Genomic DNA, 23,804 nt, shown 5'->3' with positions numbered 1-23,804 from the left:
GACACAAAGATAAAGTAAAGCCATCAGACAGTAGCTCCGGCAACCCCTAATTCTTGCCTTTGACCCACAGTTCACTTTCATGTCCCTGTCCCAGAAGAGATGTTTAAAAAAATGATGAAGAGAGATCTTGGGGTGAGGAAGGGGAGAGAAAACCATCTAAAGAAATGTTACCTGACAAGGCTTCAGGCTACATATTTGAGAACCCTTCTCTTTTCTTTATGTTCTCCTTCTTCCGTTAAAAAAAAAAAAGGAAGCTTCTTTTTTCTTTCCTTTCTTCCCAAATTCTCTAGAGCCGTTCCTCCAAGTGGTTCTGTGACTCGGAAACTGACAACAGCTGCATGCAAAGGAACAAAGAATGAGACTGACAATTTGGAGTGTGAGCAGGTGAGAGAGACACCTCTTACTTATCAAACTAGGCTGTAAAAAATTGCTCTTTTTACTCAGTGTACTAGAAATAGACCTGATTTAACTAGGCATTGATCCAAATTATTTATTTGTGCCAAGATGTGATGCTAATTGAATTTTTAGGTCAACTAGTTGTCTGTAGCTTCTCCATTCAACTACTGTAAGGGAAGCATAGCTCTAAATTGGAAAGAGGGAAATCCTCTTTCAGAATCATTACTGTACATTATTCTACAGGAGAATTTATGCCACTATGGTAAAGGGTCTACAAGAATGTCCACCAAAGAGTCTGTTTTCTGGGAGTTTATAACTTTGTCTGTCTGTCCAGAAACATGATGTATTATGGCTCAGCCAGGGAGAAATGTATTTTTGTAAATTAATAATAAATGATTTTTATCTATTTCTCCATTTTAGAAATGCAAGACTGCAAATAGTGTTTACCAGTTTGGTTGCTTTTTTTTTCCTCTACAAGTCAAAATTACATTTTATTGTAAAGTACATTTTGAGTGGTCACAATCTGAACAAGGCTCTTTTACTTTTAAAAAAAAAAATCAAACGTCCACTCTTTTAAACAAATGAATAAATGGACTTCACGTTATATGGATGTTTTAGACTGTTCTGAAGTCTACATTGGTAAATATCCATTTTAGGTGGAAGCTAAAAGTATTTATATAATAGGCCACTGAGGTACAAAAATAGCTTTTATCGTTTTTTAGGCACAAAGAGTATATAAATATATGCAATTAAGAGTTCTTTAAAAATCTGTAAATACTGTACATATTTTACCATTGTAATGGCTTCAGTAGCCAACATTCATGAGTTAATTCTCATATACTTCCGTGAAAGATTATCTTTTCTTTTTTTCCTTTTCTGTGATTTTAAAATTATCTTTATATTATCATTATACAAAAGAAACAAGGAAATGAGGAAATACAGAAGTTATTTATACAGAAGTAAAAGAGCCTACTTTAAATTTAAAAAGCCAAGATTTCAGAGGCTGCACTAAAACAGAAAGTCTATTCTACTCTTTTCCATAATAAATATTTCATTTTTACATTGGGCCAGATCCTCAGCTGGTGTAGCTCTCTTGAAGTCAGTGACCTTCAGTGTATTGCCAGCTAGCTAGCTGTGCTATTTACAGAACACCAAACACTTCAGTATCTAAGCACTGATTTTTCTGCTCATAGGTCCTTTCCATATATAGGAGTAATACTGTTGGTTGATATGGAATTAAGCTTTGATCTTAATTTTCTGGCATTTTAATACAGTCCTTTAGTTTTATAGATCCAGGGCCTGATTCTTGTTTACGCTAAGGCATCTTTTACACAACTTTTGCATTTACGTTTATACCCTTTAAGGTCCTTTTATATTGCCAGAATGATGTAAAGGTGTCTTCATGTAAATGAGAATCAGGCCTCTGGAACTTTGTGATGGTTTTGATTTGACAAGCACAAGGATATGGTTACCATACAAATTGTGTATTTTCTGAAGGATATGCTCTTACATTTGACAGCCTCTGAAAGATAGCTGGCGTAACGGTCTAATATCGGGTGTTGCTGGTCTGTCTCTCCACACCGTATTAGCAATATTTGTTGCTTTCAGGACTCCCTTCTGTTTCGGCAGTTGTATTGCAATTAATACAATTATATTAATGTCGCTTGATGCGACAGTTTATTTTATGTGTAGTTTTCAAAACTGTTTTTTCTTTAGTAAAAAATTAAAACACATACATCCATAGTTCTCAACAAGGAGATTTCCCATCTACAGGGCCACTGTCTGTCCTCAGATGCACACATAGAGTTCCAATTGGTTCCAGTGGGGACTGTGTGCTTATCTGAGGACTGAATTTCACCATTAGTTTCTAATCTGATGGAAAGGCACTATCTCAGGAGAGTGCTATCACTGAGTTTATTTGTATCTATATATGTGCTTCTAGTGAGCCACTCACCATGATATCTAAGGCGGTAATGCTGGGTTCAGAAATAAAACACTCCACCAATCTAGGAGCTCAGCTACATAGTTTTGCATCTGCATATTAGTAGTAGTAGTAATAATAATAATAATAATTTGTATTGTAATAGCACCTAAAGGCCCCAACAGTCAGGGCCCAATTGTGCTTGGCCCTGTACAAACACATCACAGAAAGGCAGTTCCTGTCCTAAAGAGCTTATTATCTAAGTAATGTAATATAATAAGTGTAATGTATATGTACGTGTTGTTTTTCCTATGGGTCTCCTTGTAAGATACCAGGTGCATCATTTGCCCACTTTGCTCATACTGATGGGAGTGAAACGTGACGCTATGGATCTCCCAAACAAGACAGTTTTGTTTCTCCTCAAGGATTATACCAAATCAACCATATTTCATCAGGAGGAATAACTGCTTTAACCCACAGTTGATTTCATATGGCATATTTCACTAGTATGCCTTCTGAAAATTCTTGCAAAATACACTATAGACCTAAAGCATGATCTCCTTTTCCGAAATGAATGGGTTTGATTACTGGTGTATTCATTTTGTAAAAGGTACAAAAGGATACAAATGTGCCTTTCCATTTCATGTAATGCCAAAGGAAGACCTTATTGCCCTTTTATTTCAATTCCCCCAATCTGAAAAATAAAAACATGAGTTGATTATATGTTTTTTACCATTAAATACATTATTGCTTTTGTGTTTTGACATTTAATTCCTCTTACCAAAATACATGGTAGGAATTAAAAAGTTGAAACCTTTTATGGGTCTGATGTACAATTCCCTTCTGTGTATTTCAATAAGAGAAACAAAACAATAAAACCTTAAAGCAGGTAACAGTGAAACCCTCTGAAAATGAAGTCTTTTTCACACTGAACAACCTAACTATGGTCCCAGTCTTATTCAGGCCAAAGTCTCTTTGAAATGAGTGGAAGTTTGGAATGAGTCAAAGCTGAATAGGATCTGCAGGTTTGAGCCTATAGCTGTAACTGTGCACTGAGGAGCAGATTTAAGGGTTACTGGCCAGTCTGCAAGTGAATTTTGGAGGCCAAATGACAGGGTCTGCCCTGGAGCTTAAGAGGATTTGACCTGAGGATGAGAGGAGTGGCTGTGGGGAGCAAGCAATCAGGTTCAGCTCTGCCAGTGCTGGAGCAGGCAGGCAGGTGTGCAATGTTTGGGTGGGGTTGCTGTGCCAGCTTCAGGGGAGCAAGCAGCCTGGGTTCCGGGACATGGACAGGAATCAGGTTTTGTGGGCTGATCAAAAGATCTGTGTGTATATGAACAGAATCAAAGTTTGTTGATGTATGATTTGGCACTTGGCTTTCTGTGGAGTAATAGAAACAATTACCTTTCTAGTACTGGGTCTCTCTTGCATTTATTCTCTTTTCTCTGCCTGCTGGTGTATCCTTTCCTCAGTCTTTCTCAGTATTTTTCCTTCAGTCTAATTTGTCTGTACTGTTAAAACTGTCCCCTCCCTTTTCTTCTGCCCCAGCCTTTCTCTTCTTGTGCTGTATTCTCTCCCTCCTTTCTCCTGTTCTTTTAGTTTCTCCTTCCCTCCCTCCCTCGTGTGCTCTCTTCCTCCTCTGTCTCTTACTCCTTTCCTTTCAGCTCCTCACTCCTTCCACTGGCTCCTTACCTTGTCCTCCCCTTCCATGCTACCCAAATTCCTCTGCCTCTCTCCACTCCACCTTCCATTCTCACTCACTGTGTATTCTGTACCCCTGACGTCCCTTCCATACACACCCTCCATCACTATCACCCCTCCCTCAGATGTGCACACACCTCCTTCCATACACCCCACAAAGAGACATTCTGCCATGCTTTCACTCCCACACACACTGCTGCCCACTCAACCCAACACACTTTGAATTTTCCCCCCTCTCCTCAAGCCAGGATATGAAGGAAGGCACAATTTTCTCTCTTCCACGCCAGAGGAGGGTCTGAGACTGATGTAAGGGATAATATCTGAGCTAGCCAGAGTGGAGGGAGCAGGGAAGAGAGACTCACTCAATGCAGGGAGAGCAGCTGATTAAGTAGCCAGCTGGGAGGCTGGCAGTGAGGGTGAAGGGGCACAGAGTTAGCCGGAGCCAACAGTGTCGGACAGCAAGAAGGGAAAGACTTGGAACCCAAAGTGAGCAGGGAAGAGCTATTCTGGCCATCTTTGATCTAAGAGTTATAGCTTCCCAAGATCACAGCAACTCGGATTGCATTAGAGATCAGGGGTCTGGTTGGTTAGCTACTACTCATGCTGCCCCTGAGATCCTCCACTGTTTGAGCTTCTCAGCGCAATAAAACAATTTGGGATTTCCATGCCTTAACAAACAAATTGCATTGTGAGTTCACCCATGGATGTAAAGGTGTAGTTTTCAACTATCAGTTCCACTTGTGTGCTCGCAATTCCGCCTGCAGCACCAGTACTTTCTGTGGATGTGGTGAGAGCTCACACGAAATTATGTGTAAATAAGTAGAAGCTGAGTTCTAGCACTGAAAATCAAATCCCTAGTAAATAATCCTGACTACAGAGCATCAGGAGGAATAGGACCTAGGCCCTTCAGCAGGGAAACACAGGCATATGCCACTTGAGTTGAGGACTTTAAGCTGATGGTAGTAGTAGGCTTTCATCCCTTCTGTAGTCCAACCTCTAGACAAGTCTTGTGATTAAAGCATGAAACTGAGAATCTAGAGATCTGAAGTCTGTTTCTGCCATTAGCTTTTCCACAGACCAGCGATGTAATCTTGGACAAGTCTTTTGGTCTCTCTGTGCCTTAGTTTCCCCATCCAGGGATAATAACTACCTCAGTGAGCTGTTGCAAAACTAAATATATTCATATTGGTAAAGTGCTTTGATATTCTCAGAGAAGAAGGTGCTATAGAAGTGCAAATAACTATTATCAATGAAGTCAGTGTGACTAAAGTCTTCATTGAGTTATTTTGGATATTGTATTTCTTCTACACTCCTTTCTTACTAATAAGAAGATTAATTAATGCAGAACATATAGGTATCTCTGTCTCCACAGATTACACAATGGATTTTGAGTCATTCCTCCTCATTTCTTTTTCTGGAGACAACAGTGTCTAACAACTGCTGAATTTACTGCTGCTTATCTTGAAAGGGAGCTATTACTCAAAATGTGGAACTTGGGAGCAGGGATTTCAGTTCAAATGGAAATTTTATGGAACAGATTTCACCCTATCGTCCAGAAGTAAATGTCAGCTCTCTCGATAGTTTGAAACTTGCTGTTTGTTCAGCCCCAGAAATCAGGTGATGAACCAGAACTTCAGCCCCTCAGAAACCAAACACTTTATGCTTCAGAGAAGTTGGCTGGGTTTTTTTGTTTTGTTTGGTTTTTGTTTTTTACTTTTTTATAATTTTGATAGATGATATTTTGTTCTGTGGTGAGATTTAATGTGTGTCGCTGTGGAACAATTTCAATTGTCAAAAACAACAACAACAAAAAGCAATATTTCAATATTTCTCAAGAAAAAGCTTCAAAGGTTTCAGATCTTTTTAAAATGTTTCTGCTTTATTTTGACGTGGCATAAAAGTTTTGTATGCATTCTCGCATCCACTATTGTGACAGCTGTATTTAATGAGTGCAAAATGATCAGAAAAACAGCCTTTACTGTGGGTTGCCATTGCCAGATGATGACAGGATAGAGGCAGTACTGTAATGAGAGAAGCAGCAAAGTAGTTCACGCATCTACTGATGAGGTATTTCCATCCCAGTCATCTAGGTGTACCCTTTGAAAGTACCGCATTGGTCATGTTACCTGGAAGGTTCAACCAGTTTTCTTTCCGTGTAAAGCCTGAATGTTTAAAATTAAACTATATGTTCGTAGCTTGAGGTCATGAAGGTATTGACGGTGACATGTTATTTGTGAGTAAAACACTGAGCTCCTCTAAGAGAAAAAATAAAGTCCCAGTTCTGTCTATAAATACAGGCTTTTCCATAACAGTGATACTGAGCACAAAACATAATCAGTGGAGATATAAGAAATGAAACATTACACACTTAGTTTGCTTCCTAATAATTATGCATATTTAATATCAGAGAAATTTAGACAAAACTGGAAGCAGTATAAATTATATCTAAGTGGATGTAGAGCATTTAGGGTTGTTGTTGTTTTTTCAAAGCTACGTCTTTCCTGACTTCCTCTGGTGACTGTTAGCTTATCGTGCCTTTGTATAAGAGTTCTAAGTATCTCATTCTCTCTTGTGTCTCCATATGGTACCATTTCCCAGCTATTCTTCCCTCGGTCATGAGATGACAGCAAGAATGGATTGTCAAACTGGACCGTTATGACAATTTACTCTGGGGGAAAAAAATCCTGTGGGTGTTTAAAAGCTTTACTGTAAGTTATATTTGATTAATTTATGCTTCTACTGACAAATAATTAGGTCAGCAATTAATTTTAAAATGCAAATGTGCTACAGGCCTTCATGTTTTAAGAAATACTTACCCTTTGTCTTAGGTTTGTACTTGTGTTAAAGTCTTACTGGATATAGTTGGGTGAAAGAATGAAGTTATGTTTTGTAATAGTTTGTTTACTTGATTTTTTAGCAAATATTGATGGCAAATGTTTGTTCGGGAAGGATCATGTGTGGTGGAATTTAATGGAATAACGCAACCTAGCAGTATAGTAAAGAATCATCCATTTAAAACAAATATTTTTACACACGTCTGCTGCCAAATATTTGTCTACCTGGGTGGATCAGACACAGACAGACAGACAGTGATGTCAGTAGCAGAGGGCTTTGTCAAAGTCTTACATGCCTGCTTATGTGTCCTAAAAAAACAGAAAGGAAAATGTACTTAATAACACTACTAGTTTTGTTCATAGAGTGCCTATCTACCACTATATCTTGGGGGCTTTATAATAAAACAAATACAGATTAAAGGCCCAATCCTGCCTAAGTGAAGCTAACTGGAGCTTTGCTATGGCCCTTTAGGGGGCAACGGCCTTTAAGACTGGGTCTTACATGACTGAAACATACAATATTTTATAAACTATTCAAAATTAATATGAAGTCATAAATAAAAGTCAACATCCCATGCCTGAAGTCAATGACCTTCACCAATTAACAGGTGTTTTAAATCCACTTAATAGAGGTTACTTTTGTGGTAAAAAAGGAGGGCACTCCATAGCCTCCTCACTATAGTGGCAAAGATATGGCCAGTGATATGTACTGTGAAACTACATTGACTTCAGTGAAGTGCTTCTTAATTTCACTGGGGAGCGGGGGAGATCTAAAGCATGCTTGTTGCCTCTCCTGCTCCTGAAAACCTTAAGTTCCTATAGCCCCCATTCTCTTGAGGACAGAATATATATACCTGCTATCATGACCCCAGGTTTTTCTAGGTTTCTCCTGGAAAGAGAGGGGTAAGTAGAATAATGAAGTCTCACTTTATATGAGAAGCTTATGCTCTAATAAATTTGTTAGTCTCTAAGGTGCCACAAGTCCTCCTGTTCTTTTTGCAGATACAGACTAACACGGCTGCTACTCTGAAATCTAACTTTATATATAGGCAATGATCCTTTTTTTCTGCCCACATTTGTGAGAAAGAAAAACACAAATGTAATTGGATTCATAATGCAGGTTGCTTGATGCTGTCTGGAACTCAGAAGCTTGATATTCCCAGAAGGGAAGGAAGAAAGCTTATTTTCACTAACCAACCATTTCCCACACCAGTTATTGCATTTGTGTTGTTTAGCTACTGTAATGAGCTGACAGGCCTTTTGCTTTTATGGTGGAGGGGATCGGGTACTAAACTTGTTCATGGAATAAAGTGAGCCTGGAATGAGAACAGCGCTCTCTATGTGGTGTTCAGTGCAATCTTGTTTAATGTGGGTTAGAGCAATAGCAGATTTTGTCTCATATGAAAGATTAATATGTAAAATACAGGCTAACCTTGCAAGCGTGAGAGACCCTCTGTTGATCTTATTGAAAATAAGAACTAGAACGATGTTGTTGATGAAAGCTTGAGTTAGTCAGAAAGTGTGCATTAAATAATAGAAAAGAAAAGGAAATAAATGTGAAGGGCCTGATAATGGAAGTTTATGTTGTTCTGCAACTCACAGAAGCTGATTCATAATAATGGGTAGAATACTGTTCCAGACTGATACATCTGTAATATTGACAGCATAATCCTGAGAGATATTCAGAACCAGAATTATAAATACACAGCACCTCTCAGAACCTGGCCCAGAGTTTATATATCATAAACCTGATATGAATATGCAAGACACACCTGAAATGTTGTAAGTTTACGTAAGGATGATTATTTCCTCTAGGTAGTAGCTGTTTGTTACATGAAAAATAAATGAACGTAATATTAATACAGCACTGCACTCTCAAATTGAAAAAAAAACTTCAGTAAATTTTGCATAAAATCATCTTGTTTATGCTTGAAAAATAATTCTTTCAAATCTGCTTGATCTAAAGAGGTGATTATAAAAAAGTGGTACAGCTACAAAAAAAAGAATTTTAAAATATCTTAGCACTCTCAAATTAGATATTTTATTAATATATTTATATTTATTTCCATCAAAACTGCAGTACTAAATATTCCAGCTGCTTTATGGAAGTCTTCTGCTAGTTTCATTTCACTCAGCCACTCATGTTCAATAGTTATCCCTTCATGTAAATAAATATACTGACAATGCTGATGTCACATAGTCTGTCTTTTTCTCGCTCCGTCCTTTGGACCTTAGGTGTTTTTCAACCTGCTATGGAGCAATGAGTGAGAATCATCTCTTAGGATCAGATGGGCATATCCCATATGATGGATTGTCTGTAACTACATGGGACAGAGACAGGGTTGGTGGATATCTGTTCTGTTTCCATGTATATGATCCAGCTCCCACTGAAGTCAATGGAAGTTTTGCCATTGATGTCAAAGGCCATATGTCTCTAAGTTTGTAAAGTGATAAAAATAGTTCTACTAGGATTCTGCTGGAATCGTGGCATTTTTTGTTGAGCAGAAAACAGAGGTAAAATCGTGTATTTTTTCTCCAAACTGTCACAGTTGAGATCTTTTTCCTATGGACAGAAATGACCCAAGGAAGTGATTTCAAATGGTTGTTCCCACTCGAGCTGGTTGGAAATTTTTCATCAAAACAGTTTTCCGGTGAATTTTGTCAAAATTGAAATGTTTCAAATAAGTGTTGATTTTGACTACATTTGTTTTTCAGAAAGCCCCAAAAGGAAGCATTTCGCTAACATTGAAACATCATGTTTTGACAATTTCAGAATGGAACATTTCAATCTTTCTTTTCAAAACAATTTTCCAAAACTAAATAAATTATTTTTATACAGGAAAAAAAAACTTTTAAAAAGTTGTTAAAGGGTGATATTGAAACAACATGTTTTGATTTTTTCAAAATGAAACATTTCCATTGACCTGAAATGAATTTTTTTTCTTCAGAATTTATCACCTACCATCATGTTGTCACTATTTGTGTGTACGCGTCACCAAATCTACTTAGACCTGATCTCATTCCTTAAAACTTCACATTGCAACACTGCACTATTTTGTTCATCTTTTCTTAGCTGGAGAAAAGCAAACAGTACTGCGCACTGTCCTTCTCATCCTGTCAACTTTTTTCAAACAGCACTGTTTTGCTAAACAGGATGGGTCTTCTGTCACTTTTGTTTTAGATCTTCTCACTTAGTATCTGCAGACCTCAATTAGTAAGTGGACACAGACCATGTCTATTGTTTGTTAACTTCTCTGTCCCAGCAGGAGAGCACAGTTAGGATCTGAGCCTTAAATTCTAAGGTGTTGATTCTATTCTCTAATATGGACACACAAAAGCCAGATACTGTTTAATGGTAAAACAGCCACTTTTACAACACGCAGCAATGCTTCTTCGGGTAGCAAGATCACTGCCCAAAGGGTGGAGGTTCCAACGACCTAAGCCCAAAGCAATGCAGTGTGCAGCTGCAGTCAGACCCCATGCTTTAGGGATCCCTCTTGTTCCGGGACTCCATCTTTAAAAACAGAGAAGATGAGCTGGAGCCAGCAAGCAAAGTTTAACAGACCCCCCTTTGAAGACTCAATCTCAGCCGTGTAGGAAGAAAGAGGGTGTTGGTAGTTTATCTGTTTTGCCAGCCTGGAAAAGACCCTGCAGCTATAAAAGCTTCCAAATGCCCCAGGGCAAGTGTCACAGTGTCCCACTGGTGCTTCTGTAACTGCCATCGAAGCAGCTCGGTGATAAAGGCATTACCTTTAGTGGAGGAGAAAGTAGAGTGATGCAGTAAATTCAGACAGGGCACTCCCTCCTCCCTGTAAGTTGCTGGGGAGTAGCGTTCACCACCACATGGGAGCCAATCAGGGAAGAGACAAAGAGACTGTAGAAGAAGAGGGGAATTAGCTGGCTGGAAGGAGAAAGGAGGGAAGCACTGAACACTGTTCCTCCACACTGATTGCCCTCAGAAGATGTCCTCAGAAAATGAAACCACAGTGCCTATGTCAAATGTAAAACTTTCTCAAACCCAGGCACAGCCTCTTGCTCCCCACTCCATCCTATGTCAATCCCCTCGCAGCACCCATGACAATTAGCAAGCTAGAAAATCCCAACTGGCAAAAATAAATCTCACAACCCCCCACTGTGCAGGTTACGTGTAAGCGGGGGAATAGTCCCGCTATTGTGGGGAACTTTCCTGGCTTCTGCACTACCCCGGTGAAGTGGGCTAGGAAAAGGATCTGAGTCCTCGCTCCCACTTCCTTTACCCAGTGGCCTCCCTGCCCTTGAAGACTCTCCTTCCACTCTCCTGCCTGGCAGAGTCCTCGTAACCCCAACAAGGCTGGGCCCAGGATTCCTGGGGGGCTCGACCCCCAACCCTGCTGTGGTCACTTAGGACAGGGCCTAGGGTGTCCCCACTCCGGGGTACTCTCTCTGCACTGGGCACTTCTCTGACCCACTGACCATTACATACAATGTGAAGCAAATGCAAGTTATTTAATCAACAATTAATTTTAAAAAGAATAAGGGAAATGGGAAAGGTTAAAAGAAACACATCAACCTGCTCTGTGGCAGGGAACATCACAAACAGTGTCTCTGGAACGTCAGGGCAGTTCACAGTCTGTTCCTTGTAAGTCCCAGGCCTCCTTCTGAGGCCCTGGCTGTGCTGCAGGGATGCTGTGGGTTGGACACTCGCTCTGGTGGTGGCCACACGCTCTCAGGCTCTAGGTGGCAGGGCCCTTCTTCCCAGCATTGCCCCCGCCCTGTCAGGGTTACCAATCCCCACCACGGGTCTGGTCTGGAGAGCCTCCTGGCTGAGGCATCTCCCTGTCCTGGGCCCGCTGCCCAGGGTCCCCCTCGCTCTCCCCAGCTGCTCACCGCACCCAGCTCCGGACTTCTCCAGCCCCAGCTCCACCACTCGGTCTCTGCGCTGCTGCTGCTCTGCCTCCAGCTCCCTGGGCTGCTTTTCTGGCCCCTCTGCCTCTGGTTGCTGCAGCTCTGCTCCCAGGACAGGTCTGCTCTGCAGGCTGCTTCTGTGACTCTGCTCCCAGCACTGACCTGCTTCCTGGGCTGCTTTTCTGGCCCCTCTGGCTCTGGTTGCCACAGCTCTGCTCCCAGGACAGGGCTGCTCTGCAGGCTGCTTCTGTGACTCTGCTCCCAGCACTGACCTGCTTCGTGGGCTGCTTTTCTGGCCCCTCTGGCTCTGGTTGCTGCAGCTCTCCTCCCAGGGCAAGTCTGCTCTCCAGGCTGCTTCTGTGACTCTGCTCCCAGCACTGACCTGCTTCGTGGGCTGCTTTTCTGGCCCCTCTGGCTCTGGTTGCTGCAGCTCTCCTCCCAGGGCAAGTCTGCTCTCTCTGGGCTGTGCCCCTAGCTTTGAGGCTGCAGCTCTGCTCCCAGGACAGGGTCTGCTCTCTCTGGATCTGACGCGGCTCTACTCCCCAAGCTCAGCTTGGGCCCCTGCTTTCTCCTTAGCTCGGCCTCACTCTGTCTGACCCAGGCAAATCCAGCTCACATGGAGGACAGGACTTCCCTGGCCTCCTGATTTCCTGAATAGCCTGCCCGCCCTGTCATTCAGGCTGATCTGGAGCATTGGCCTCTCCCCATTCTTCCTGGGGACTGTCAGTCTCAGGGTCCTGATTCCCCATCGACTCTTCCCCCTTTTAGTACTGGGAGCTAGCAACTAAAACACCCACATTGAATGTTAGTAAGGTGGCAACAGTCCCCTTACATATGGAAAAGTGCCTGCGGCCACAAACATGTGACTTCACTGGAGAATCTAGATCCAGCCCTAAGGGATCTGGTGCAGAGACCAAAGGAAGACAACTACAATTGAAATGTGTGTAAATTAAAACCCTTCTTGTTTCAAGAAGCTCTCATATCAAATGAGCCCATTCTATATTTTTTTACACTGGAAGGTATTAACAAAGATTGCCTATAGAAGATGCTAAAAGAAAAGGAGTACTAGTGGCACCTTAGAGACTAACCAATTTATTTAGTATAGAAGATGCTGCGTATCTCGATCCATTCATGTCACTTTGTATTTTTGCACTAGACTAGTTTAAAACTTTGACTTTAACCAACATGAAAGGCCCTTAAACAGTAAACAGCATATCATCAAAAACAAATAGATTAAAAAGTGAACATATATAGCCATTATATTTCTTCCCAGCATAGCTTAGTTTGCTGCACTACCTAGAAGTATAAGACTGGCAGATCTGGGGCAGAGGTATGTAATGGGCCTTTTTGCTTTCTTTTGTTCCGTCTCCAGTAATAAATAATCAGTTTTAGAGAATTGATAAAAAGAGACAAGAATGAAAAGTGAATATGACACATTTATGAGATGGATTTTTTTTATCTGTTTCTTAAATCCGGCACCTTTGTTTCAGATCATATTAAAAAAAAGAAAAGGGAGAACCACACATCATCGTGCATTGCAGTAGTGAATACACATGAATAGATGGATCATACTCTATCAGAGGAAGAAAATTCGCCAAAAAATTACTTGACAAGTTGAAAAAAATTGTTCTATTATCTTTCCAATTTAATAAAACAAACAAACAAACCATAGGCCTAGAGCCAGCAGAGGTTAAAAACATATTGTTTCCACATGAATCCCTATCAAAGGCTTCTGAATGAAGATTCTGAAGTTGAAACTTCATCTGCATTTAAAATTTCCATTAGCACTTTAAAAAAACCTGGAGTTTATGAATTCTGATTTGCCCCATGCTTCCCAATCCTGATTGATAAGAAGGAGCAGCATGAGCACTATTTTGCCGCATCATTCCACCAAAGCTAATGAAGTTGAGGATTAGTTACTTGATCTAATGGCAATAGCTTTCCAATAGACATGCACGGAATCATTGATTAGTTTGTCCGCGCCTTGTTTGCGTTGGAACACTGTTCAATTTACACCAATTAAAGAATGCTTGGTTTGTGTATTGAAGAATAATTAAGGGATGGGATTCCCTATAGGCTGCTAAAAATGACATCTGACTGGAATGGTGATTACAGCATGAAGGCAGCATTAGTATTTAAATAGTCTGACTGCTCTATAAAATCATTACAGCATCTCACCATGAAAAAGAGCATTAGTTAATTTTGCTTATAACTGAATTATTTGTATGTATTTGCCTGGTCACTTTAAGCAAATTGGACAAGGCAAAGCTTAAAACGAGTGTGCGGAGTTTGGTGTCAGAGGCAGCTAGAGCACCATTTAGGATAATTATGAGATATATATAAATACTCACAAATGAACAACAGGGCTTTGTCAGAGATACTCAGATGAATGCAAGGCATAAAAATAAATTTGTTGCTGAAAGAAAAAAATCATAGGGGAAATGGTATGGTAATTATATAATAATCAAAACTTTACACAAGAAATTCTTATCTGGCCACCATCTTGGTTCTCAAACCGTTGCCCAAAAGTCTGTGGAGCTCTTGCTGGTGGTCCACTGAATGACACATCTTGAGAACCATGCAGTGAGAGATTCGGGTGTGGCCATGGAAAGTGGTGCAGGAGAGTAGATCTCCCTTGTGAAGTGATTCACAGAATGAAACCACTGGAGAACCACTGGCCTAACACATCCATGCAATGCTTTCATAGACAAACTTGGTTTTCCATGGATTACAAGGGGGAGAGTGTTTAAATTAAAAGAAAATAAACTTGGGGGGAATGTTTTTAGCGTCCATTAATCATCCCTTCTAGCCTTTAAAAAAAAAGCTGAAAGATTATAGTATCTACAATAATGGTCCAAAACATGACAGTAACATTACTGTAGCATATGCTGCTTGAGGCCATTCCTATACTATATTTACTTTTCTGTAGTCTATTTAAATGTAGTATATTTATTTTACTATATTTAGTTACTGTAGTATATTTTATAAGGTCATCTGCTCACTTCAAGGCCTCACATTGCAGCCACCATCCTTCCTTTAAGGATTTATGGGATTTCGTTTGAAGGTCATCAACACACTCTTTAATTGATCAAAGAGTTCACTGTTAAGGAATATGATAAGATTCTTCCATTTAAGCCTCTGAGGGGAATGAGACTCAGAATAAATTAGATCTGAGTCATCCCACATAACTGTAGAACACAACCGCTGAGCTGTCCTCCATTTTGCTTTAAATTATAAATAGTTTTTTTTTAAAAAGCCTCCTGCTTCTGCTCTGCTATTGGTCTTCACCACTTTACTTTGGCCCTTCAAAGTTAATACTTCCTCTCAGTGACCAGCAAAAATCTCCCTTTGCAACAAGGCCGATATAGAGGTGTATTGTTCCCTCCACCCAGGCAAAGAATGCCTGTTAATTTAATAGGAACTATACATCCAGAAAAGGGGGAAACTATACCCTGGGGAGTAGTCATGGAAGATTAATGGCAGCAGGAGAAAAGTGATACAGTGCAGGCAGAACAAAATCAGAACCACCCATACAAAGCTGGACAAGAGTTCATTTTTTAAAAGTCAATCAGAACGACAGGAAAGCTTATTAAAAAATCAGGACTGTTGCAGTGCATTTTTACTTACACTGGCTTTCAGGAGACATGAATAGAAACCAAACAGTAACTCGGTTTTTTTTCATACCTCGTCTCAGAGGTCTCACTAGCAAAGAAGGATTTTAGCACTTAATTCCTGTACTTTTATGTGGAAAATTAGGAATTTGCATCTTAAAAGGAAATTGCTTTTCAAACTCTCATAAATTTTGGGTTTCATTTTTTTAAATAGAGAACAGCATTCTCTACCTTCATCCCCAACACATAATAAATAGCAATTTCAATTGGTTCTTCTCAGAAAGGGGTAGGCCAGAAGGGAAGTAGAACTAGACAATGAGAGAGGTATTCCCGGTTACTGCTGAGAGGAGGCAAGGTGTGTACATTTAGCCATTTATTCTCCTCAGCACTCCTCAGCAGGCACATGCCTTATTCTTTGAATTTAAATCTGAGGGACTGCATGGGAGAATATTTAATTTGGGACAGTAAGTATTTAGCTAACATTTGACCATGCAACTCTGAAAATCTCAGGACCTACCTGAATTATAATGAGTGTTTCAGGGGGTTGTGATTTTTTTTTTGTTTGCTTTTGTGAGGTGGTTGTTTTGGGGTTTGTTTGGTTTTTTGGTGGTGGTGGTAGTGGTGTGGGGGCTTAGTTTAAGATGATTTATCTATTCTGGAATCAGCTACTTGGAGATCCAGCTGCGGTCCAAGATGAGTGTCAACATTTACAAAGACTTCTGGTGAAGCTCCCTTTCCCCGCTCCTCCCACAGGAAGATTACAACATGAGTGTTGGCACATCAGCTAGCCTGAGCTTGATGACATTCAATCAAAAATTAGTTAGCAATAAGGTTAGTACAAATCATCATTTGATATATTACTGAGTCATATGGGGTGAGGCGGCTGCTCTCATTTTGGCCCTGCTTCTCTTGCTCAGTGCATCATCCACACGGAAACCGGTGGCTGGGTTGTGGTGTTCTTCTAATCCATTCTGCGGTGTTCTGTCAAAGAACAGTGGTCACTTGAACATATTCTGGATTTATCTATGCACAAATTGCTCTTGTGATAACATACAAAATGAGTGGTTGTTTGGAAACAATTGTTTGACAAGCTGTTGACCCTTCACTTCTTAAAAGAGTTAAGTATTTAGAGTTGCTAACTGGTAATAACTACAAATAGCCATGCGCCACAGACTTGGGATCTGTAACCAGATTTAAAACAACCCAGTGCTCTAGGAGTTTTGGATCTGAGGTTGACTTTGGGCTCAACTCTGCAGGTGATAATCAGTGATAAGCAAAGCTCAAAGGATTTGGTTTAGTTTCAGTTATGTGCACGCATCATCAAACGGAAGAACAGCAACTAGATTTTCAAAAGTGACCAGAGATTTCTTTTAGGTATCTCATTTTGGGGGTTCCAAAAACAAGACACCTTAAGAGGCCTAATTTAAACAAGATGGGTGATCAGCATTTTCTAAAAAATCAGGCTCCTTTAATATATCTTAAGTTAGGCACCCAAAAATTGAGAAACTGAAAATCACTAGTCGTTTTCAAAAATTTTGGCCACCTTTATTGGGCGCTGCAGAGGAGTTAAGTAGTAGTATCTCTGTCTTGGGGAATTTATGCTATAAGAGATCCTGCAAGTGCTCATAAAATCCTATTTCCTCTCTTTAAAAAAAAAAAAGTTGTCACGCAATTGTAATGCAGTCCAAAACTCTGCAATAATACATTGTAAGCTGTATTGTGTGGGACCATTACCTTAGAATAGTGTTGCATTTATAAACAAGGGCAGCCTCATAGTCTTTTGACTGTGAAAGGTCCATTAAGTAGTACCATCCATTATCTTTGCATGTGAAAGGAGATAAGAATGATAAGGTGATCCAGGTGAAAATTCGTTTTCATAGCCAATATTTTAAAGGTTGTATAATCTACTGGAAAAAGTCTGTCCAGCCCAACAATCTAAATGCAATGATCCTTCATATAAGGATCATATAGGTAAATCGCCTTCCAACTAGAGTTATGAAAACCTTTCCAAGTTCAGTTTGAACTAGTTCTGTATGCAATCAGTTCTCATGAGTTTGAGTGCCTTGATTTTCTAAAAGGTCTGAACAAACCTATTTTTCCAATGTTCAAATTTGGGATCACACACATTTTGCATGAATTCACACAAGAATACTGAAACCAGGAGTAGAGCTTGTTGCCACTGGAGATGTGCCTGATCCATGAAGTTCAAATCTAGATTTGGATCAGAACTGAGGAGTCCCCAAGAACTGCAGACTTCCAAATACTCAATCTGTTACAGAGATAGGTCTGAGCCATTAATTTCTCACATCCAAATTCAGATTTGTATCAGAATTTCCTCAGAACTCAAGAAAGTTCAGATCTAGTGTTGCACTCCAGACGCATCTGTAGTAGCCAAATTGGAAAACCCTCTGTGATGTGCACATTTTGACCTTCCACAGATCTCATTTTCCTCCAGAGCATTTTGGAAGAGGCCCTGGAGGTTTTTCGCCTTCCTCTGTAGCATGGGGCACGGGTCACTTGCTGGAGGATTCTCTGCTCCTTGAAGTCTTTAAACCATGATTCGAGGACTTCAGTAGCTCAGACATAGGTGGGAGGTTTTTCGCAGGAGTGGGTGGGTGAGATTCTGTGGCCTGCGTTGTGCAGAAGGTCGGACTAGATGATCATAATGGTTCCTTCTGACCTTAGTATCTATGAATCTATGAATCATTCCTCAGACTCAAAATGCACAAGTGAATAGCAGACTCAAGCAGGCTGATTCTCATTCACACTAAGGCCTTGTGACACCACTCTGGATTTGACAAAAATGTCAAGTTTTGGCATAACTTTTTCAGACACAAGCAAATCTTGAGTGAACCACTGCTGGTTTCAGAGTAACAGCCGTGTTAGTCTGTATTCGCAAAAAGAAAAGGAGGACTTGTGGCACCTTAGAGACTAACCAATTTTTTTGACCATAAGCTTTCGTGAGCTACAGCTTATGCTCAAATAAATTGGTTAGTCTCTAAGGTGGCACAAGTACTCCTTTTCTCACTGCTGGTTTGTGAACACAAGTTGAGTTCCAATCAGTCTTGATTTTGTGTATATGTTCAAGGTTTGTGTCTAATTCCATGCATGTTTCAATTTTCAACACACCCTCCCCATAATGAAAGTTATTTATTAATCAGTTATTTTGCATCTACCATAGTGACTTGTCAAGGGAAATTTCCTTCACTTCACAGTCCACTTTCACAAGTGGCTTATCATGGCAAAAGTGTGCAGCATATTGAGTACTATGAAGAGAAGAGGTCATAGCAGACATCTCTGATAATGTTACCTGTAGTAACATGTCCTGGGATGTTTAACAGTCTTCACCTAGCTTGCACAGAACCCCCAACATTTAAAAATAAAATCTTATGCATCAAACATACATTCTGCAAACTCACCCTCTCTAGAGCCTTTTTGACATCCAAGGAGGTGATGAGGAGGAGGATGATAATGATTATTTATTATTTGTGTTATAGTAGCACTTAGGGAACCCCACCTCAGGAGCTGGACATCACTGGGATAGGCACTATATAAATACATAGTCTGGGCTCCAGTCTAGATGGATCTAGATGGATCTCTTTATGATAGATGGATGCAACAGACAAACTGTGGAATGGGAGAGTGGGAGGACAAGGCTACAATAAAATGAATATTTTGCATACCAGGCAGAGGTGTCCACTCACTAGGTGTTATAGTCACTATCAGCTGATAGTCTTTCGTCCGGCATGATGGCAGAGATCTGATGATGAGGGGAAGGGAATTATAGGCATCATGGTGGAAGTATGGGGATGAGGATAGGGGGAAAGCACTCTGCTGGCAACAGAATTAAGCAAACCTAGTTCAGTGTGATCTGAAGGATTGGGCCATGGAAGTGTGACACTAAACCCAAGGCCAGAATTTGAATTGCTACAGTACCTTAAAGATGGAGATAGATAGAAAGTAATTTGGGATTCCTCTCCTTCTTAATGCAAAAAGTAATTTGTGCATCAGAGGCACTGAGAAGGAAGCAACCTACTCAAGACAGCACGCACATGCCACACTGTGGGAGAGAACAAAGAAAGATGTGCAGGCATAAAAATCTAGGCTAATCCAACACCAATCCATTAATGACTGCAATAGGCCCAACTAAACATAATCTTTTAGCCTTAGAGATTGCAGCGAAGAGACAAGTCTTGTCTTACCTTAAAAGATGAACATTACCTTTTTCATACAGACACCTCAAAATAGTCTTCCAAGGGATCTTTAATACCATATGTTTGAGTATCCTTTAGGAAAGGAGGGACTAGCAAGGCTAAAATCAGGCTGCATAAATATTTCCAACACCATTATAATCCCTCTTTTCAAGGGATTCAGATAATTAGTTTGTTTTATTTTCCTGGAGGCCATAATTTGTCACAGAAACCCTCAAATCAAGGATAGTTTTTTAAAATAATTTCCAAACTTTTATTTACAGATATTTAGCTGGTTTTAGTTACCATTTGGGAGGAGGGGAGGAAATGGGTTTAAATGTGTAAAATCATTGTACTTCTACTATTACTCAAATGTAACAGATTCAATAACACCAGATTGTTGTCTGTTCTGTGCCTTGTTATTATACTTTCAAACTGGTCTGAAAAAGACATTGTTATGTGTCAGTGTGTAGTATTCTACCTATGCAAAATTTGCAGTGCTACCAATCAGACTAAGCATGGCTCTATGTATCCTGTCTACACTTAATATAGTGCCTATGCACTGAAATATATTTTGCTTATGCTGTATTAAGTGGTATCATAACATATCACAAAATTTTGGCAAAATATTGAACGATAAACTAGTAACATCTTCACATGATGGAACTGAGAACAAATCAGTGACTCTGTTTGCATCATGTCAACCTGCAGCCGAATGGCAATTCAAGTGGAAGGGGACTAGCAGTAGAAGGGTTTTCTGTTTGTTTGTTTGTTTTGTTTTGTTTTGTTTTTGCAGGGCTTTTTTATTATGAGGTATGTTAAAAGATCAAACAAGTTGGAGTTAATAAAAACCAAATAACACTAAAGTTCTGATTTAAATTAAACCAAAGTACTGAATCTGAAACCCTAAACTTCAGGAAACTTAGGACTCAATGTATCTGTGATGTCATGCCATTAACTTCAACCAGGGATGAATGTGATCTCGATTTTGATACCTGGCTCTGAATTTTGAGGCTTTGGTCCATATCTAACTTCAGCCAATAAAGGTTAAGAAGCACAGTGGTAAGCCTCTTAGTCTATTCTAAAATCACATGCTTAAATATTGTTATATTGCAATATGTACAATTTGATTCTGCCCTTTGTCTGAAAAAAGCAAGTAAGTGTGTTAGGCTGTGATAAAGACAGCCCAACTTTCTTGTATGCTCACACCATATTCTTCTCGGTTTTGGCAGGTGTGCACATGGAACTGGTTTGGGGCATGGTTTCCATATCTGTGCCTCTGGTAAATGCAGTCAGATGTGCCCATGTATGGGATTATTTTTGCTAGTGAAAACTACACTTGGTAGTTACCGTTTGCAAGAACAATCCTTATGATTGGCAAAATCAAAATTATCTTCCTCTGAAACTCTGGATGAAAACACCATGTGCATGACCAGAAAATATAGAGAATATTTGCCCCATTTCTTATAGTCTAGTTCTGTCCTTTGTGATCATAAATTTTATATTTGTTGTTTAGCTATGTTTATCTTTTTTAAAGTAGGAAAGGCATGGGAAGGGAACGGAAATAGGACGATATACAAAAAATAGAATACAGCTCATTGCCACTAAGCACAGCAGAGCTGATCCTGATCTATTGCAGCATTTTATGGCATACCTGAGTCAAAATTCCAAAGCCTGGCATACTTTTCACTTCAAGAAGCATCGTGCCATGGGCTAGGAAATGCTGCAGACAGTCTAGTCTCTCATTTTGTATAACTGAATAATCAATCTCCATTCTGTTCTGCTATATAATTGATGTGGCTCCATCGAAGTCAACCATGTATAGAGCCAGATCCTCAGCTAGTTGATTTCTCTGGAGCGATGCCAATTTGCTTCAACTGAGGATCTAGCCAATCTTTCTTTCACCTGTGCCAAATGTAGTATAAGGGTAATATTATTCATTTAATAAATCATCCAAGTAAAACTCAATACAAGTTGCTACAGCAATATGCAGAAATATTCTTTAGTCGAGCAATTTCAGAATTATAGCTGAGGATCTGGCTCCATGTATCATTGAATGTAATGCTATCATTGGGTTATGCCCCCAACACCCCAAGAGAGCATCACAAATCCACATGAAGTGGGTCAACTGAAGAGGCTGGTGGGATAACTGAGGAGTTAAATGAATTTCTTGCATCATCTTTACTACTGAGAATGGTGTCGAAATTCTTAGGCTGAAGGCACTTCGCAAAGGAAATCAGAGTGTGGCCTTTACACAGACTGGAGTCTCAATGGAGAACGTTATAGAGCAGGGATCTCAAACTCAAATCACCACGAGGGCCACATGAGGACTAGTACATTGGCCCGAGGGCCGCATCACTGACACCCCTCCTCCCACTGCCCCCGGCCCTGCCCCCACTCAACCCCTTCCATGAGGCCCTGCCCCTGCCCCGCCTCTTCCCACCCCTTCCCTGCCCCCATTCCAACCCCTTCCCCAAAGTCCCCACCCCAACTCTGCCCCCTCCCTGCCCCTATTCCAACCCCTTCCCCAAAGTCCCCACCCCAACTCTACCCCCTCCCTGCCCCTATTCCAACCCCTTCCCCAAATCCCCACTTCTTCTCCACCTCATCCCCTGAGCGTGCGGGTCCCCGCTTCTCCCCCCTCCCTCCTGGAAAGTGCTAAGTGCTGCCAAACAGGAGGGAGGGGGGAGAAGCGGGGACCTGGAGGTAAACAGAGGAGCGGGGGCGTGGCGCGCTGGGGGGGGGAGGGGAGGAAGTGGGAGAGGGGAGCTTGGCAGCCGCAGGAAATAACTTGGTGGGGGGGTGCAGGGAGTTTGGCGGGCCGCAGCAAATAACTCCATGAGCCGCATGCGGCCCGCATGTTTGAGACCCCTGTTATAGAGTGACTTGAGAAACTCAAGTGCAGTAAAGCACCACAGCCGGATGGTGTTCCTTTGGGAGCTCTGAGGGAAATAAGGTGTGAAAAAGCCAAAATATTGACAAGGGTGTGGATTATTTCCTTAAAAACAGCAGCTGCTCAAGAAGACTGGAAAGTCCTATTCTGCTGCTTGTCTTTAAAAGAAGCTGAGAAAGATCCGGGAATTGCAGTGCTGTGAGCACCACCACAGTTCTAGAGAACCTGAGACACAGTTATTAATAGTAATTTAAGATAAAGGCAGTAAAACCTTCGGATGCATATAACCTCCTGGGGGTCAAGCCAGCATGGCTTCTCCAAGGAAAAATCGTGCCTGGCTAACCTGTTGAAGTACTCTGAAAAAGTTCAAAAATAGTAGAGAAAAGTGACAGTACACAATCTCCTTGAATTTCCAAAGGTTATGAGGCAGTTCCTCAAAAGAAGGCTTATAAAAAAAGTAAGGAAATAAAACTCAAATGCCAAATCCTAGCTCACACAAACTTTGGGAATGCAGCATCCATCCCAGACTGGGATCCAAGTTTCACATCTGGTTCCCATCTTACAATAGGACAAACCAAACCCAAGATTTAAAACTCCAGAGCTAAAGTTTGCAGTTCCAACTCATTTCATAGTTACAAATGAAATGCGTGTGTCCGTCTATGGGGAAGAAATTAAATATAAAACCAAAACAATTAAAATAATGGTTTGTCGGACAAAAGTAGAATTGATGTAACTTGCTGTTGAAACTACATTTCTGTGGCTGGTACAAACTGTAGAGGATTATGAGAAACAGATCAGTCAATTTTGTTGGTTTTGGTTAGCCTCGCTTCTGACAAATATTTTGGATGGTTTGGATTTGCGTGGTTTCATACCCCTTAAGTTTCACTTAAAGTTTTGGGTTCATTCAGATCCAAAACCTTGCAAGCAAAACAGGCTATTACTGTTCTGCTCTTTGTATCCCCTGTGAGCTCATTATGTTTGGGCAGTTTTCAGATGATACCAGGGCTGGAACTAGACAAAATATAAGATGTGGGACATCTTTGACTGGTTTATTGTAGGCTTTTAGTTGAGAGACAGGCGGTGATTTTTGAAGACAGATTGTAAGAGAGCTTATAAAAATAGATAGTTACATTTGCATTAAACCAGATCCTCAGCTGGTATAAATCAGTGTAACTCCTCTCTGTCACACATACACGCATAGAGACTCATAACAGTTTTGTTTCCCTTGTTTTAATTCAGTTTTGTTTCTTTTTAGTCACAGTGCTTTAGTTAGCTTTGTAAATTGTAGGTTTTAGGAGTTAAGGTTCCTTCAGGCTTATGTGAGCATCATTTCTTTAAGGAAGGCAGGAGGTGAGGACAGATGAGGCAGAGGTG

General features: G+C 40.6%; 1 long non-coding RNA gene across 5 annotated transcripts in view; it reads right to left on the bottom strand.

Moving 5' to 3' along the window:
* LOC141994477 (uncharacterized) overlaps positions 1–23,804 on the bottom strand; it is an 87,362-nt gene that overhangs the window by 25,805 nt on the left and 37,753 nt on the right. For 4 of the 5 annotated variants that reach the window (XR_012641146.1, XR_012641139.1, XR_012641138.1 and 1 more), the window contains exons 4-5: positions 19,284–19,407; positions 11,768–16,328 (exon numbers count right to left, since the gene is read on the bottom strand). This is a non-coding gene — a long non-coding RNA (uncharacterized LOC141994477). Of the gene's footprint in view, positions 1–171; positions 335–10,602; positions 10,727–11,767; positions 16,329–19,283; positions 19,408–23,804 lie in introns of those variants that run through there. The other variant, XR_012641140.1, reaches the window with a different exon arrangement.

This window comes from Natator depressus, chromosome 1 (genome assembly GCF_965152275.1).
Source record: "Natator depressus isolate rNatDep1 chromosome 1, rNatDep2.hap1, whole genome shotgun sequence".
Taxonomy (NCBI): Eukaryota; Metazoa; Chordata; order Testudines; family Cheloniidae; genus Natator; species Natator depressus.
This window is presented reverse-complemented; position numbering and strand designations above follow the sequence as displayed.